The following is a 15,337-nucleotide window of genomic DNA, read 5'->3' as shown; positions in this document are numbered from 1 at the left end:
ATGATATGTCTCTTGGACCAGAGCTAGTCTTGGAGATCAAAAATTCTTTGGCTGCTCTCTGTAAATGCTCCTATATGCAACACAGCTATAAACAAAACATTGGGTTCATTTTTTTCCTCACACTATTCAAAGATCATAAGAAAAATTGCCAAAATGCCCTTTATGTCTTTATCTCTACTCACTGGTATAACCAGAATTGAACCTGAGAGAATAACTGTAGAGGTTGAGCTGCCCATGCTATTCATCAAAATGCTTGCCTGGAAAAAAGAAACATTGCCATGAGAAATAATGCTTCAGTTTTTCAGACCTCCACTGTGAGAAAATATCCAGAGTTCACAGAATTCAGGCAATGTAAATTAGCAATTCCTCCCACAATACCTGTTCAACAATAATAAGTACTCAAGGGAATTTGTGTCCTTGGAAAATAAATGGAGGTTGGTGACTTCTGCACAAAATCTCCTGTGACTTAAGAAATGGTATTTAGTTAAAATTAGTATTCAATGGCTGAGTTTAAGGATGCATTTATTCTAAACAAATTTAAATTCTTATTTAAACATACTCAGGTTGTGGGAGCTCTATCCCTGGTAAGCGGTGTGGAGGAGGTAGCCGATAGATGTTTCATTCTCACATCAATGTTTCTCTCCCTCTCCTTCTTCTCTCTCTAAAACCTCAATAAAATATTTTAAATAAAATATGGTCCATAAAGGAGTCTTCTTTCCTTCTGAAGGTTTTGTCATTAACCAGTCTTCTACTATTAAACTTATATGTCTCATTGAGGCAAACAGTTTTGAGACCTTGCTTTTAAAACGGAAGAAAGCTGAAGTAGCAGGCATTAGTGATAGTATATGTCTGAGCTTTCCGGGCAGATTGGGTGGCCTTGCCATCTCCATCAGCTATCTTGTCCTCTGTTTTTATGACACACACAGCACTTCCCATTTCATGTCATAGACAGCAAAACAACCCAAAGGAAGGTAGTCAGAGAAGCTCTCAAGGGCTTACACACCTGGGCTTACCAGGAACCATTTCAGTAATGGCAACATTACCAGATTTCAAGAATTTGGTGCCATCTCCCAGTGTCTTACCAGTATCAATCTTCTTTAAGTCAGCAAACTTGTGTGCAGGGTAGGCTGTTTGACCATCCAGCTCAGGATAGCCAGCATTAGTTTTACGTAGAAGGTTCAGAATAATCATCTGAGTCATGAAGCCAGCAGCCTCTACTGCTAAGTATTTTTTGCTGCCACCAGCCATATGGCCGTAAGGAGCATCTTTGTTAGACATGTTGTTGACATTGAAGCTCACATTTTCCCCAGGAAGAGCTTTACTTACAACTTCATGGTGCATTTCAACAGACTTTACTTCAGTCGTAACAGTGACTGAAGCAAAGGAGACCAAACATGCTGAGTTTGAGAACACCAGTCTCCACTTGCCTCACAAGGACATTACCAACACCACCAATTATGTAGAAATCCTGAAGGGGCAAATGAAAGGCACTTGAATTGTGGGAAAATATTTGAAATTATTTTGAAAGGAGAGAATAAGACTAAAACACTGAATAACTTCAGGACAATTAAACCAGTGAAAGGGATTGTATAGCTCATTTACAGTGAAATAAAATAGGAGATTGAGGAAGTAAGTGTGAACATTTTAAGGGATTATAATAAATATTAGGTGGGCTACCTGGTCCATCAACTTCTTAGATTATGAAAGGACCAGAACAGATTCACTCAATTTTCCCTAGCCTAAATGAATTTTTAAAATGTGATAATGACATAAATATGGAAACTATGGTCTCTTCAGAACCAGTCCTGATTAATGTTGTGAAGTAAAGGAGAAAATTATAATTCTGAGTGATGGGTTGGTCAGGTTGGCATGACACAGGAGTAGGAAGGGCTGAGAACATTGATATGAATTAAATGGCCTGAAAGTAATGAGAAAATTGTCGGATACTTGTGCACAATGTACCTTTATACTCACATTTGCTAATGAAATTGCTAATAGAAAGTTAAAGGGTGATTTGCTTATGATAGGGGATATGGTGATGCAATTCTGAAAGGCTTATATGTAAAAATATGTCTCAAAGTAAAAATTTATGAATGCAAGTATTGTGTACTAACGCATTACCCCTACCAGAATAGATGTTATATCTGAATGGGATAATTTTTCAATACCTAAAAATTAAGAAGAAAGTCATGCCAATCTGCTCACTTGTTTAAATGTGGTCTGCCAGATGGAATTCTTTGGAATTACCAAAATTCACTCAAATGGCTAATTTAAAATAATATAAAATATTTGGGTCTTATCAGGAAATTTTAGTTTATTTAAGTTTCACCTGTATTAGTAATCCAAAATTCTTGTTTAATATTTCAGTGTTATCTGTGAGAAAAGCTGATGGATCTTGGAGTGTAACAGTAGGCTACAAAGGATTAAACATAGTGTTGCCTCCATAGTGTGCAGAACCCAATATGATTTTAACAATTCACACTGTGCAACATGCTAAAGAAAATCAGTATTCTGTGATCAATTTGTTTTGTTTTGTTTTTTCCAATTCCTATTTCAAAAGAAAGTGAAACTAATTTGTATTCACATGGAATGGAACTGAACAAATACTGTGTTCTCATACAGATATATAGGTCCTGCTGATTACTGACAAAATCTGCTATGAAGAGACTTAGAGTTGATTAAATTCAAATACTGTTAATGCTCAGATTGATGATACATTGTTGACAACTCAATCTGAGGATCAAGTGGGCTAAACTAAATGCTGGTTAATCTTATGTCCAACAGAGGGTCATAGATTAACCTGCTAACTAGAGAGTAAAGCACAAATGGCAAGATTCTTTAAAAAATTGTGTAAACTGGAGACACTAGAGATATACCTCAGAAAACCAAAAATAAGTTATGTTGTCAGGGAGCTCCTAAAGGAAACTAAGAAGAATGAAGATTGATTGAGTTGGCGGTTTGTGGAGAAATCCCATACCGCGTCTGAGATTTTTACTGGTCCCATTTCACAAAAATACTAGGGAAAAAGATGAATTTTAATGATGTTATGTAAACAGAAAACACTCAAAGTTTCATAAAAGAATTCTGTCCCATAGTTTACCCAGCCTAATCCTGGGATGGTTCCACCCCAAAGCTCAAGTGATATGAGAAGTATCGGCCACTTGCACTGAGGCTGCAGAGAGCCTTTTGTCAATGCTCACATCTGCCAGCCGACATTAACTGCTGGGAACTTGGGGCAGAAATTTGCCTGAAGCTATTGCCATATAAATTCCCATTGAAAGGCAATTTTTGGTCTGTTACTGGGCTTCAAATGAAACTGTTTCTGCTATGGAAGGACATAAAATTATTTTGAGACATGAACTACCACTCATATCATGAATTATGTCAAAAAAGACTTCCAATATGAGAGGGAAACACACAGAGGAGTTGGAAATGATATATTAACAAATATGCTACAACACTACTCATTTCATGCATGAGCAGGTGGCTGCCAGACCTTGGGGTTCAATGTTAGATTCACCTGAGGAGTTGTCTCCCTCTCTATCTAAATGGGTACCTCCCTAAGGCCCCTTCATAAAGAATGTTGACCAAGCAGCCATGTAACATACGATATTTTACAGGAGGCTTAGTCTGAAATGTAGCTGTATCATATCTGGCCAATGGCTGAAACTTTAAAGAACTTAAAAAATAAAACTACTGCCAGGGCCAGCGTGGCTCAGTGGTTGAGCATCGAGCATCAACCTGTGAACCAGGAGGTCATGGTTCAATTCCCAGTCAGGGCACATGCCTAGGTTGCAGGCTCCATCCCCAGTGTGGGCTTGCAGGAGGCAGCTGATCAATGATTCTCTCTCATCATTGACATTTATATCTCTCTCTCCCTCTCCCTTCCTCTCTGAAATCAATAAAAAATATTTTATAAAATATAAATAAATAATAAAACTACTAAGTAAGCAGAATTAGGAACAGTGTTCCTTGTAGCATCAGAAGAACCACATAAAAATAATAAAACAGTAGAATCTTACACCAATTTTTAGTTAGAAGCCAGTGGATTGGCAAAAAAAAATGATCCTTAAACAAATAGAATATGAAAGAAATCACAGTATGAGGCACTATTGTTATGGGGAAAAGATTATGATTTTGAAAAAAATCAAAGTTATACATAATGAACTGTGTGTTTGTATATGTCACTATTTAGTTAAATTATAATATGATGAGAACAATACCTAGATATAATGGACTTACAATATCTTCTGTGCCCAACTTATTGTAGTATTCTCTGTCCAAGATTTTGAGAAAAGTAGCCACAATAAAAATAAAGAATACTTAGCACACTAAAATCAACATTAATTTAGGGAAGACATGGTGAGCTCACGGGAGCCTCAATATCCTTTCAGCACTCCTATGGGGAGTTCTTTGGAATACTCCGACTATATTTGGGAGTGACAATTAGCCTTATAACATTCTCACATGCACACTGTTCCAGGAAGGACTATTTATGTGTGACCCCCTAGAGGGAGGTGGCAAAGCTCAGGAAAATGGTCTTTGACTTTGGCAAAGGAAAGTACAAGAACAAAGTTGTGAGAGACTTTTGGCCCCAGTATGCTATGGGAATACATTTATGGAAAGCATATTTTGCATAATTACTCTTTTTACCTGTCAAAGCACCATGAATAAACTTAAAAAACAAACTTACCCAATTCTGCAGTTAATCAGCACTGATACCTTTTAAACTTGTCTAGGATTTTTATCAATGGAGATAAGATAGGGATTATTTAATGAAAAGGTCTTTTGAATCTTTGATGAGTTAATAGAGTCTAAAAAATGAAATTAGATTGCTTACAATGTTATAAAAATTTGCAAGAGCAAATGTTTTTACCTTTACATTTAACGCAAAACTGTTAACATTATCAAAGTGGAGAAATGACTAGCATTCATAATTTAAAATCAACCTCATTAATATAATGTAATCAATGCTAAGAAATTTGAGAGATTAGATCCCTCCTTTTCATCTTCAAAGACACTGCATTCCAGTTTAAGCAGAAACCTGCCCATTTATTTTCAGCATTAAAAAGATATTATGCTTCCAGACATACCTACATTTCTGTCAGCTTATAGATTTACTTAACCGATTTAAGATTTTGTGGCTTTGCAAATGCCTATTCCCAAGTTTAGACTGTGTATACAAAACCTTATTTGTTATCCTATGGAATAGGTGATTTCAAAAGTTTTCTAGAATATATTAATTTATATAAATTGCATGAAAGTAAATTTATTTTTGTACTGGTTGTGCTTATTGATGACATATAACATTTTTATGTACAAGAAAGAATATGTATCAAATATTTTATCTACTTATACCTACACTTCCATTTAAAATTAATTTGCTAACATATATGGTTATTATATGTTGTTACCACAAACCTGTGCTTTAAATGCTAACAATATCAAAAAATTAAATGAAAAAAAAAACCAAAACAAAATTGAGACAATGATGCTTTTTCCATAAGACTGGTAAGTGAATTCTATTATAAAATAGATTTGTTTGGTACAAACTTCAATTGAACTAAAGTCTTTCTGAGATTAGAACTTGAATAACATTTTAGAAATATAAATAATAATGGAATCTGTGTATGATGCTACAGTTTTTACAAACTAAGCTAAAAAATATTCAAATTGTCATCAGTATTTAAATATATACCTTTCAAAAATAAAGTTATTCTAATATTATAAATGGAACATATGTTGATTTTTCAAATTGATGCTTTACATCCTATTTTTTTCAAAATCAAAGAATAATTTTATGATAAGCATATTAAGCATTTTGTAAAGCAAATAACATAATAAATTTGTGTATCCATAAAAATTAACAACTAAGGATGAATTTTAACTAACCAAATATTTTTAGTTCAAATAAAAAATGTCCTTCATGCCCTAGCCGGCTTGGCTCAGTGGATAGAGCGTCAGCCTGCGGACTGAAGGGTCCCAGGTTCGATTCTGGCCGAGGGCACATGCCTGGGTTGTGGGCTCGTTCCCCAGTAGGAGGTGTGCAGGAGGCAGCCAATCAATGATTCTCATCATTGATGTTTCTATCTCTCTCTCCTTCTCCCTTCCTCTCTGAAATCAATAAAGAAATATATTTTTTTAAAATGGCCTTCATGAAAGAAAAATGTTATATCCTATAAAAATGTATGTGTAGAAAATATTAAATTTTTACTTTTATTGTAAGGACTAAAAAGAAAAGTACCTACTTGGTAAGGTTATCATTTTCTATTCATTGAAATCACAATGAAATGTACATTTATAAAATAAGATGATGGAGTGATGGAAAATGTAATGTTACGCCAACCCAAAAAGCCATGTTATATTTGTGACATTATACTCAAAACATGTCAAAATGTGTCTCCTTTTATATTTATATGAAGTTGACTTATGAATTGTTTACAATTCACCATAATTTAAAAGTTAGTTTTCCATGACATTCATTACCAAAACAATTGTTAAGGCTTCCACTGAGCTTTGAAATATTGCAATTATGCCCATAGGACCCAGCACACAATGTGCAGGTGAAAGTCCAGATTCTAAGCAACAGAATCATCTATCAAATTAATTTTTGTATTTGAATTTGTCCAGTCATTTTAATCAAGGGATAATTTAAATTTTAATCATTGAAATTTAAAAAGAAAATGACATTAAGTAGTATAATATAGATAGATGAAAGACATAAACTAGATGATAGACTGGGAAAACTTATCTTAAAGTCAGAAGAGATAAATAAAAACATTGAAAAATAAATGAAATGTAAGTTAACAGATGTAATCATAGCATTTATGCTTAGCTCTAGTATACATCCGAAAGAAGCTAGTTAAGAATGAAGTAGTTTAAGGAAAGGTGAAACTTTGTTCTGAACTCATAAAAGACATGGATTCTAGTATCCAGAAGCATCATTTCCAGGCTGGGGGTCGGGGGGAGCTGAAAAGGATGCCACAAAAGATCCCCAAACAGTCAACAATAAGGGAAAGTAAGTTACTAACTTTTCTTTAAGCATTAAACACAAAATCCACTTGCTGAGCCTTGGTGGATGGGGCTCAGTTTGTTGGACACTATCCTGTGCACCAAAAAGTTACCCATTCGATTCCTGGTCAGGCCTCATGCCCAGGTTTCTGGCTTGATCCCTAGTAGAGGGCATGCAGGGGCAGCAAATCGCTGTTTCCCTAACACAGCGATATTTCTCTCTCTCTCCTTCTCCCTTCCCCTATTTAAACAAATAAACAAAAACAAACAAACAGACAAACAAATAAATAATGAAAAAATTCACTTGCTGAAATTTAAAATCCATTCTTTTGTTTTAGGCTCAATTGGCAGAAACACTTACTCAGTATATCAATCCTTTTTACACAAAAGTGTTTTATATTTGAGGTGTTTCAAATATATTTGTCCTTTTTCTTACTTGGTTTTATTCTCTTTTATATTTTACTAGAGGCCTGGTACATGAAAATTCATGCACGGGGGTGGGGGGTTCCCTCAGCTCAGCCTGCCCCTCTCACAGTCCAGGAGCCCATGGGGAGAAGGCCTAAGCCACTGCAGGGGGTAACCAGGCTGATCAGGGGAAGGTGCTGCCCCCATCACCTTGCTGCTGCTGCCACTGCTGGCTGTGGCGGCTACAAGGCCTGAGGCCCAGGCCTCGCAGCCGCCAGGCTTACAGCTGCCTGAGCCCATGCTGCCTGGCAGCTGCTGTGGCTTTGTCCGGATGGACTTCCAGATGGATGTTCGGGAGACATCTGCCCTAATTAGAATATTACCCTTTTATTAGTATAGATTTTTAAAGGTAGAAATAAGTGGTGATAAGTTAAATTAATTTTTAGGTTTCAGTTTTCTTTTTTTTTTAAGAGTATAGCTTTCACACAGCTGTATGACAAAAATTAAGCATCACTTGTTGAAATTTTATAGGTTATGTTGAGGATAAGTTATGACTTTTATACCTAGAATCCCTTTTGGAGCAACTGTGAGATTTATAGAACTTGCTTTATAAATACAGTGCCTTCCACTCTTTTTCAAATATATAAAATTTATACCCATGCACAACTAAATTCTAAGAAGTATCAGCTTTGCTTTGAATAAAACTAAACTGTGTAATAGTATTAGGTATTTCACCCTATAATTACTTATTAAATATTTACTATGTCAAACACTATTCTAGGTAATAAGGATACAGTAAGAAAAATAAACAACAACTTCTGTCATGGAGATTACATATTTTATATTCTAAAATGTACTGGAACTTTCTCTCTCTTTTTTTAATTTATCTTTATTGTTGAAAGTATTACAGATGTCCCATTTCCTCCCGTATTCATCACCTCCTCATCTCTTTCTTTCTTTCCTTCTTTCTCTTTTCCTTCTTTTGTGAGAAGGACATATAACATTTTTCTTCAAGATTTCTCAATTTACCTATTAATTAATAAACATGAACCTCATTGGCCATATACCAATGTATTCTGTAGAATATACATTGTGTTCTGAAAGTGCAAACTTTGTCATGGAATCTGTACCTATCTCAAAAACTGAAAACCTAAAATAATGCAGAAGTCATACAATTCTATGGTAGAAAATTATTCAACAGATTCAACATTTGTTTAATACAAATGGGTCTTGATTTACTACATGTAATGGCCTATTCAATTGGCTAACATGGCATGTTTAATTTCAGAGCTTATGGACAAGAAATATGCTCTCTGTTGTTGTTTTTTTTTGTTGTTGTTGTTGTGGGAGATATCCAATACTTAAAGCTCTTAATTCATAGAAAATTAATTATAGAAACAGGATTTGGGACTTGCTAACTAACAGATTATGGAAACTTGCTTTTGTCATTAAGCAGGTGGTTAGCACCATTCTGCATTTTCATAGGCTTAATATACATTTTCCTTCTCCAGATCCAGGAGAAAATTGTTATAAATAGTCCTGGAAAGAGCAATTAGAAACAGTAATTTATTCTCCATGGTATTTTATTAAGTTTTACTATACTCAAATGAGTCTCATAAGAAAATGATTATAATATTTAACTCATAATTTCTAACAAATTCGATTACATGATGGCTTCCTTAAAATTCTAACATAAGAATAAGTAATACTTAATCCAGTAAATTTTTTTATGTAAGCTTATTGGCCTTTAAATTATTTTGTTTCCTTTCTTTTTTTTTCTGCTGAGAATTAAGCACACAGTCCCAATTCAAGAGGTATAGAATGTGTCCATTTTATATTTCTTATATAAAAATCTATGGTCCTTGTTAGTCATCAAAATTAAAATTTATATTGATTTAGTTGTTAGACCGTGAAACAAGACTTTGAAGATTTTCACTTGAAGATGGATTCTATTGGTCATTCTGAGATGAAAATCTTAGATATTTATTTTTTAAAAATCGGTAATAAACCTAGATGATTTTAAAATGCTCTTATGGCCCCATGGTTTTAGTTATTAAACCAATGAATTTCCACAATGATTTTTGTTGAAAAATTGTATCAATGTTCAGAGAAGTAATTTAAGATGTGGAATGTGTTCTTCCTATAAAAAGCTGTCATTTTAAAAAATCTTGTGCAGTTACCTTTTGTTCACTGCAACACTTTGAGAATGAATATCATGGAAACAGTTTATATGAATTCAATGTAAACATGTGAATGTAAGTAAAAATCGGCATAAATTGCTATTAAGCAGAGAAACAAAAAACATTTAAAAATAAATATCTCAAAGGTGAAAATACTTAGGACTTTTCTCTTTCTCAAGATGTTATTGAAAATAAAAGGCCTTTGTTTAAAACTTCCTATATAATAAAAGGGTAATATGCAAACTGACCCTAACAGCAGAACAACCAGAAATGACCAGTCTCTATGACATGCACTGACCACCAGGGGACAGACGCTCAATGCAGGAGCTGCCCTCTGGTTGTCAGTGCACTCCCACAGGGGGAGCTCTGCTCAGCCACAAGCTGAGCCTCTTCTGCCTCCTTGGCAGTGCTAAGGATGTCCGACTGGGGCTTAGGCCCACTCCCCGTGTGGTCAGACATCCCCTCAGGGCTCCTGGGCTGCCAGAGGGATGTCTGACTGCCAGCATAGGCCCCCTCTACCAGGGAGCAGGCCTAAGCCAGCAAGTGGACATCCCCCGAGGGGTCCCAGACTGTGAGAGGTCACATGCTGGGCTGAGGAACCCCCCCTGAGTGCACGAATTTTCGTGTGCCAAGCCTCTAGTATAAAGATAATTTCTAGTTAGGTGTGGGAAAGATTTCTAAGGAAACATTCACATGCATTCTATAATATCCAATGACACCATGTCATCTCTTCTGAAACTAGAATTGTACATGGGCCCTCTGTGCATTGGACCAGAATCTGGCATAATCATTAACCGTATCTCCAGGTAATCTGCATAGTTCAGGTGTTGTAAAGCAGAGTAGATGTATGACAGGGCAGGACCTGTTTATAAGGAGTGTGGGTGGAAATTGAATGGAGTAGTACATGAAACAAACTGATATTTTATTTTTTTAATTTTAAGTGAAAAACTAGTTTGGCTAGGAATACACATGAAAGTGTCTGATAAGTGCCCCTCTTCTTAAAATGAAAAACATAAAAATTTAAATCTTATCAATCCAGATAGTCTGATTTGAATTTGTCGTGAATCTCTGATGACTTATTTTGGCTCTAATGATCATATACACTTGGGATTTAAATAGGAGGATCTTCCTGATTCTCTCTCATTGATGTTTCTATATCGCTCTATCCCTCTCCCTTCTTCTCTCTCTAAAATAAAAAAAAATGTTAAAAATAAATAAATAAATATGAGAATATTTCAATGCTATTCACCTTAAAATATTTGTAAGCTTTTCCTAGCTGGTTTGGCTCAGTGGATAGAGTGTCACCTGTGGACTGAAAGATCCCAAGTTTAATTCCTTTCAAGAGCACTTGCCCAGGTTGTGGGCTCGATCCCTAGTAGGGGGCATGCAGGAGGCAGCTGATCAATGATTCTCTGTCATCATGATGTTTCTATCTCTCCCTCTCCCTTCCTCTCTGAAATCAATAAAAATATATATTAAAATATATATTTGTAATCTACAAAGATTATGAATTTTCATTTATTTTATAATTTGTACTATGCACCCAGAATCATGATATTAAGTAAAATAGAGGTGTGTTGCCCTTCATAGGTTATAATTAAATTTGAAAAGCAGATATAGCATTCATATTTTATTATATAATGTTCTTTAGCATACAATTAACATCATTGAATATTTTTCTTATTTTTCATGTCATTGAAAAATAAAATGTATCTTCACTTCATTTGACTTTGAAAATTCATTGTTTAAGCTAGGTCTTTTGCACATGAGTTTTATAGGCAAGCATGGTGGTGGTGTTTCGTTTGATTAAAAGGTATTGTCAGAGAAAAGTATGCACTAATGCAAGATCTTGCCCCTAGTGGGTTTTGTGTGTGTGTGTGTGTGTGTGTGTGTATGTATGTTTTTTTTTTAATTTTACCAATCCTCAATATCCTACCCTATAAAATGGAAAAAATAAAATTCAAAATTAGTATAAAGATTAAATAAAGTACCCCGTATGTGACATGAACAATGGGTGTTTTTTCCTTAGAAGTAAGTTTTATTTAGATTAACAAATGTGTTTTACATATTCATAGAAAAACTATAGAGCAAGAAAGTGAGAAAGGATAACATGACATTTTGCCAGGTTTCTGCTACATGTCAGGTTCCTTAAAAATGGCATTCCATTAAGCATATTGCTAAAATGGCTATTCATCAATTTTTTTGTGAATAATAATTGCATTTAGAACTGAACTAGTTTCTGTGAGGGCAGGAAATGGTATGTATGTATGATTTGGTTCCTGCTCAAATGATCAGGATTAGGCATATGACATATTCATATAACAAAGGGCATAAATGAAAGGACATGTTCAAATTCAAAACAAGGGCATGATCAATAACAACCATTACTGTGATGGATAGAAGAAGTCATTAGGAGTTTAAGTGGCTTAAATGATGCTTAGAGTTTCTGAGACATAATGGAATCATTTGACTTCCAAAGCTATAATAGAAAAGGGCTTTTAATCAAAGAAGTATTTATAAGTGTATCCCTTTGAAATTCTGCAAAGTTAACAATTCTCTGAGTGAGAAGTAAAGTAGTAATTATTTTAATCAACAACGGTTTTCATGACTGTAGGCTTCAAACCTACAGTTAGGGATATAAAATAACTGTATTTGGTAATTACACTTGAGGCCTTTCTTAAAAAGTGCATCAATCGAAGTGTTCTTAAGTGAAAAATAGTTTATATATAGTAAAGGATCTTATATTTGAAATGAGACACAGCATGCATTGTTTATTAGGTAAATAATTTGGTTTTGAACAAGAATGATCTCTCTTTTGTGTTTTAAATATGGATTTTCAATTCTGAGTACACTTCAAACATGTTTTAAGGAATAATGATATGAAGTTTTTCAGAAAAAAATCCTGAATCATTTGGAACACTTATTTTCCAAATATTTATTTACATTGACAGTGTTTTGTGCTCATGAAGGGAAAGAGCATTTAAAGTAATAGTGGTTGGAACAACTACCAGAGACCAAAGTGATGAACATTCTCCAAAATAGTCTTCTCAACTCAGGATTTTGAGAAGACCACAAAAACAAACGAAGATGTTCATTGATACTAAATGGTTAGAATATGCATTTCAATTTTTCTCTTTATTGAATTTATGGGATGACCCTGGTTAATAAAATTATACAGGTTTCAGGTGCACAACCCCACAACATAGCATCTGTACATTGTATTGTGTATTCACCTGACAAATGAAGAGTATAATGGAACTGAAGGTTTATATATAAACCTGGTAAGATAATTTTAAGACATTAGTTTCATTAAAACCTGAGTTAACTATTTAGTCATCCTTATATATGTATACAATAAGCAAATTATAACACTTCTGCATTATGAGGAGATTTAGAAAAAATCACTTTTATTATTATTCTAGCTTGCTATATACTCCTCCACAAAGCAAAGAATTCTCTCAGAAAACAACCCAAAACTTCATAATTATTGTTTGTTTTATAAAGAGCAAAGACTAAGCTTTGATTTGGGTAAGAAACTTCAGTAACTTTACTGTATTTTCAGATTTATCTGGTGAAATTAAAAGCAAGTGTAATTTTGAATGATTACTTTTTCTATTTTAGCTTAATAATTCCAAATAGCTACGTGATATACTTCATTTTATGACAAAAATGAAGAGTTCAAGTTTTTCCTTTATTGCTTTTATTTGTATTTTATGTCTCTGATAAGGTAGATATTAGCTGGACCTGATTTATTCACTTCAAAACATATGTAAAACATTTTAAGTGGATAATACAGCAGTTCTACATCAATGGAATCCTTACATCCACTTAAAATGAATGTAGAGCATGTTTAAGATCAAGGGGAGAGCACGGATAAATTAAATTACAGTTTAAATATTTGCTTAGCCTAATTTTTTTTACAAATATGTTATTCTTCACTTCCAGGGTTATACTAGTAAATATTGTTTCCTCTAATTTTTCTCATATGCAAAAAGGAAGGAATCTGCAATACATTATATGAATGAAAAAAACTTTCCTCACATTTTCCAATTAAGTCAGATTCCCTTAAAGAAAAGCTACAATGTCTGATATCAAATTGTTTTCTGTAACACCATTCTTTCCATATGTAGCAAATAATATCCAAATGACTTTGTATTGTTATTTGCCAGTTTAAAAATCATTTTAAACGCTTAGAACTGAATGTCAAACTGAACTTTTTGAACGCAAAGCCAGAAAGTAAAGGGTTCTATATAAAACCCAGTTATACTTGGGTCATGCAAAAACATTAAGTGAGGAGGGATACCAGACCCTTTAGAGGGCCCATCACAATGCTGCATCAGAGGAAACCATCCATGTGTGGTGCTATTGATGGGATTTCACCTGCTTTAGAGTTTCAGCTTTTCATTTTTCAAGGGCACTTTACTTTCAGTTCCCACCTTAACCAATCGGAAAGACTGTTGTTAGTAATATGCAAGTAATTGTAAATGTTTTAATGTGTATATGTATTAAATATGGCTACATCATCTTGTTCAGAAAGGCCAAATTACAGATTATGGTTTTTCCTTTCCTGAATCTTTGTATTCCTTCTCTTTAATTGTGTTCCTATTTAAAGAGCTATTTTTATCCTGCTGAAGTTATAACTTATATTTTCACAAACTGTTAATAAGAGTCCTACCCTAGCCGGTTTGGCTCAGTGGATAGAGCGTCGGCCTGTGGACTGAAGGGTCCCAGGTTCAATTCCTGTCAAGAGCACATAATTTCAGGCTCCTCCTGGCCCGGGCCCCTAGTCAGGGCTCATGTGTCTCTCTCACACTGATGTTTCTCTCTGGTTTTCCCTCTCTCTTTCACTCTCCTTAAAAAACAATGGAAAAATATTCTCAAGTGAGGATTAACAAAAAATAAATAAATAAAAGAGTCTTAAAAACAGCGATGACATTAAAATCCTTATATTCAGAACTAAAAAACAGACTGACTTCTATTTATATAGACCTTAGTAAAAATTCAGCGATGAAGTTAGCTTTTCAAGCCTCTTCCCTAATATTTTTGAATGTCAGTGATCATTTTTAAATCTCTTCATAATGCAGAAATGTTATACTTTGTTTGCTTTCTACATAAGAATGACTTAATGATCAATTTAGTTATTACAGCAACTGTATTCTTAAAATTATCTTAAGAGATATATATCTTAATTCTATTGTACTATTCCTTTTTTATAACAAAATTGTGTTGTTTTCTAAATGTATACACCTCTTCCCTACTATGTTAATACTATTTTAGCCAAGGTTATAGCAACTTTCTAGTAAATACAATATGAGTTTTGCTCTTTTCCTCCACAAACTGCCCTGATGTGGATCTTTCAATTGGAAGGTCTTAAATCTAAGGACAAAAAATACAAAGATACTTAGCACAAATTTCATTCTCCCGAATGAATCAGAATGTCACAAAGGAAGTGGCTTTCCCCTTGGCAGAAAGGGAGCCACCCATCTAGCTTCTCAGAGCCCGTCTTTGGAACTTTAGATTGGATCTAAATAGAAATAAAAGAGGTTGAGAGTGGACCTATGAACCAGGAGGTCACAGTTCTGTTCAATTCTGGGTCAGGGCACATGCCATCATTGAGGGTTCAGTTCCTGGTGGAGGGCATGCAAAGGGTAGTCAATCAATGATTCTCTCTCATCATTGATGTTTCTATCTCTCTCTCCCTCTCCCTTCCTCTCTGAAATCAATTATATATATATGTGTGC

General features: G+C 34.4%; 1 pseudogene; it reads right to left on the bottom strand.

The window, feature by feature from the left end:
* Nucleotides 1–801: 801 nt before the first annotated feature.
* Nucleotides 802–15,337, bottom strand: part of LOC102244057 — an 18,005-nt pseudogene continuing 3,469 nt past the window's right edge.

The sequence above is a fragment of the Myotis brandtii genome, unplaced genomic scaffold (assembly GCF_000412655.1).
Source record: "Myotis brandtii unplaced genomic scaffold, ASM41265v1 scaffold425, whole genome shotgun sequence".
In the NCBI taxonomy this organism is placed as follows: Eukaryota; Metazoa; Chordata; class Mammalia; order Chiroptera; family Vespertilionidae; genus Myotis; species Myotis brandtii.
Note: the sequence above shows the minus strand (reverse complement) of the source record. Positions and strands in the feature narration are given on the sequence as shown.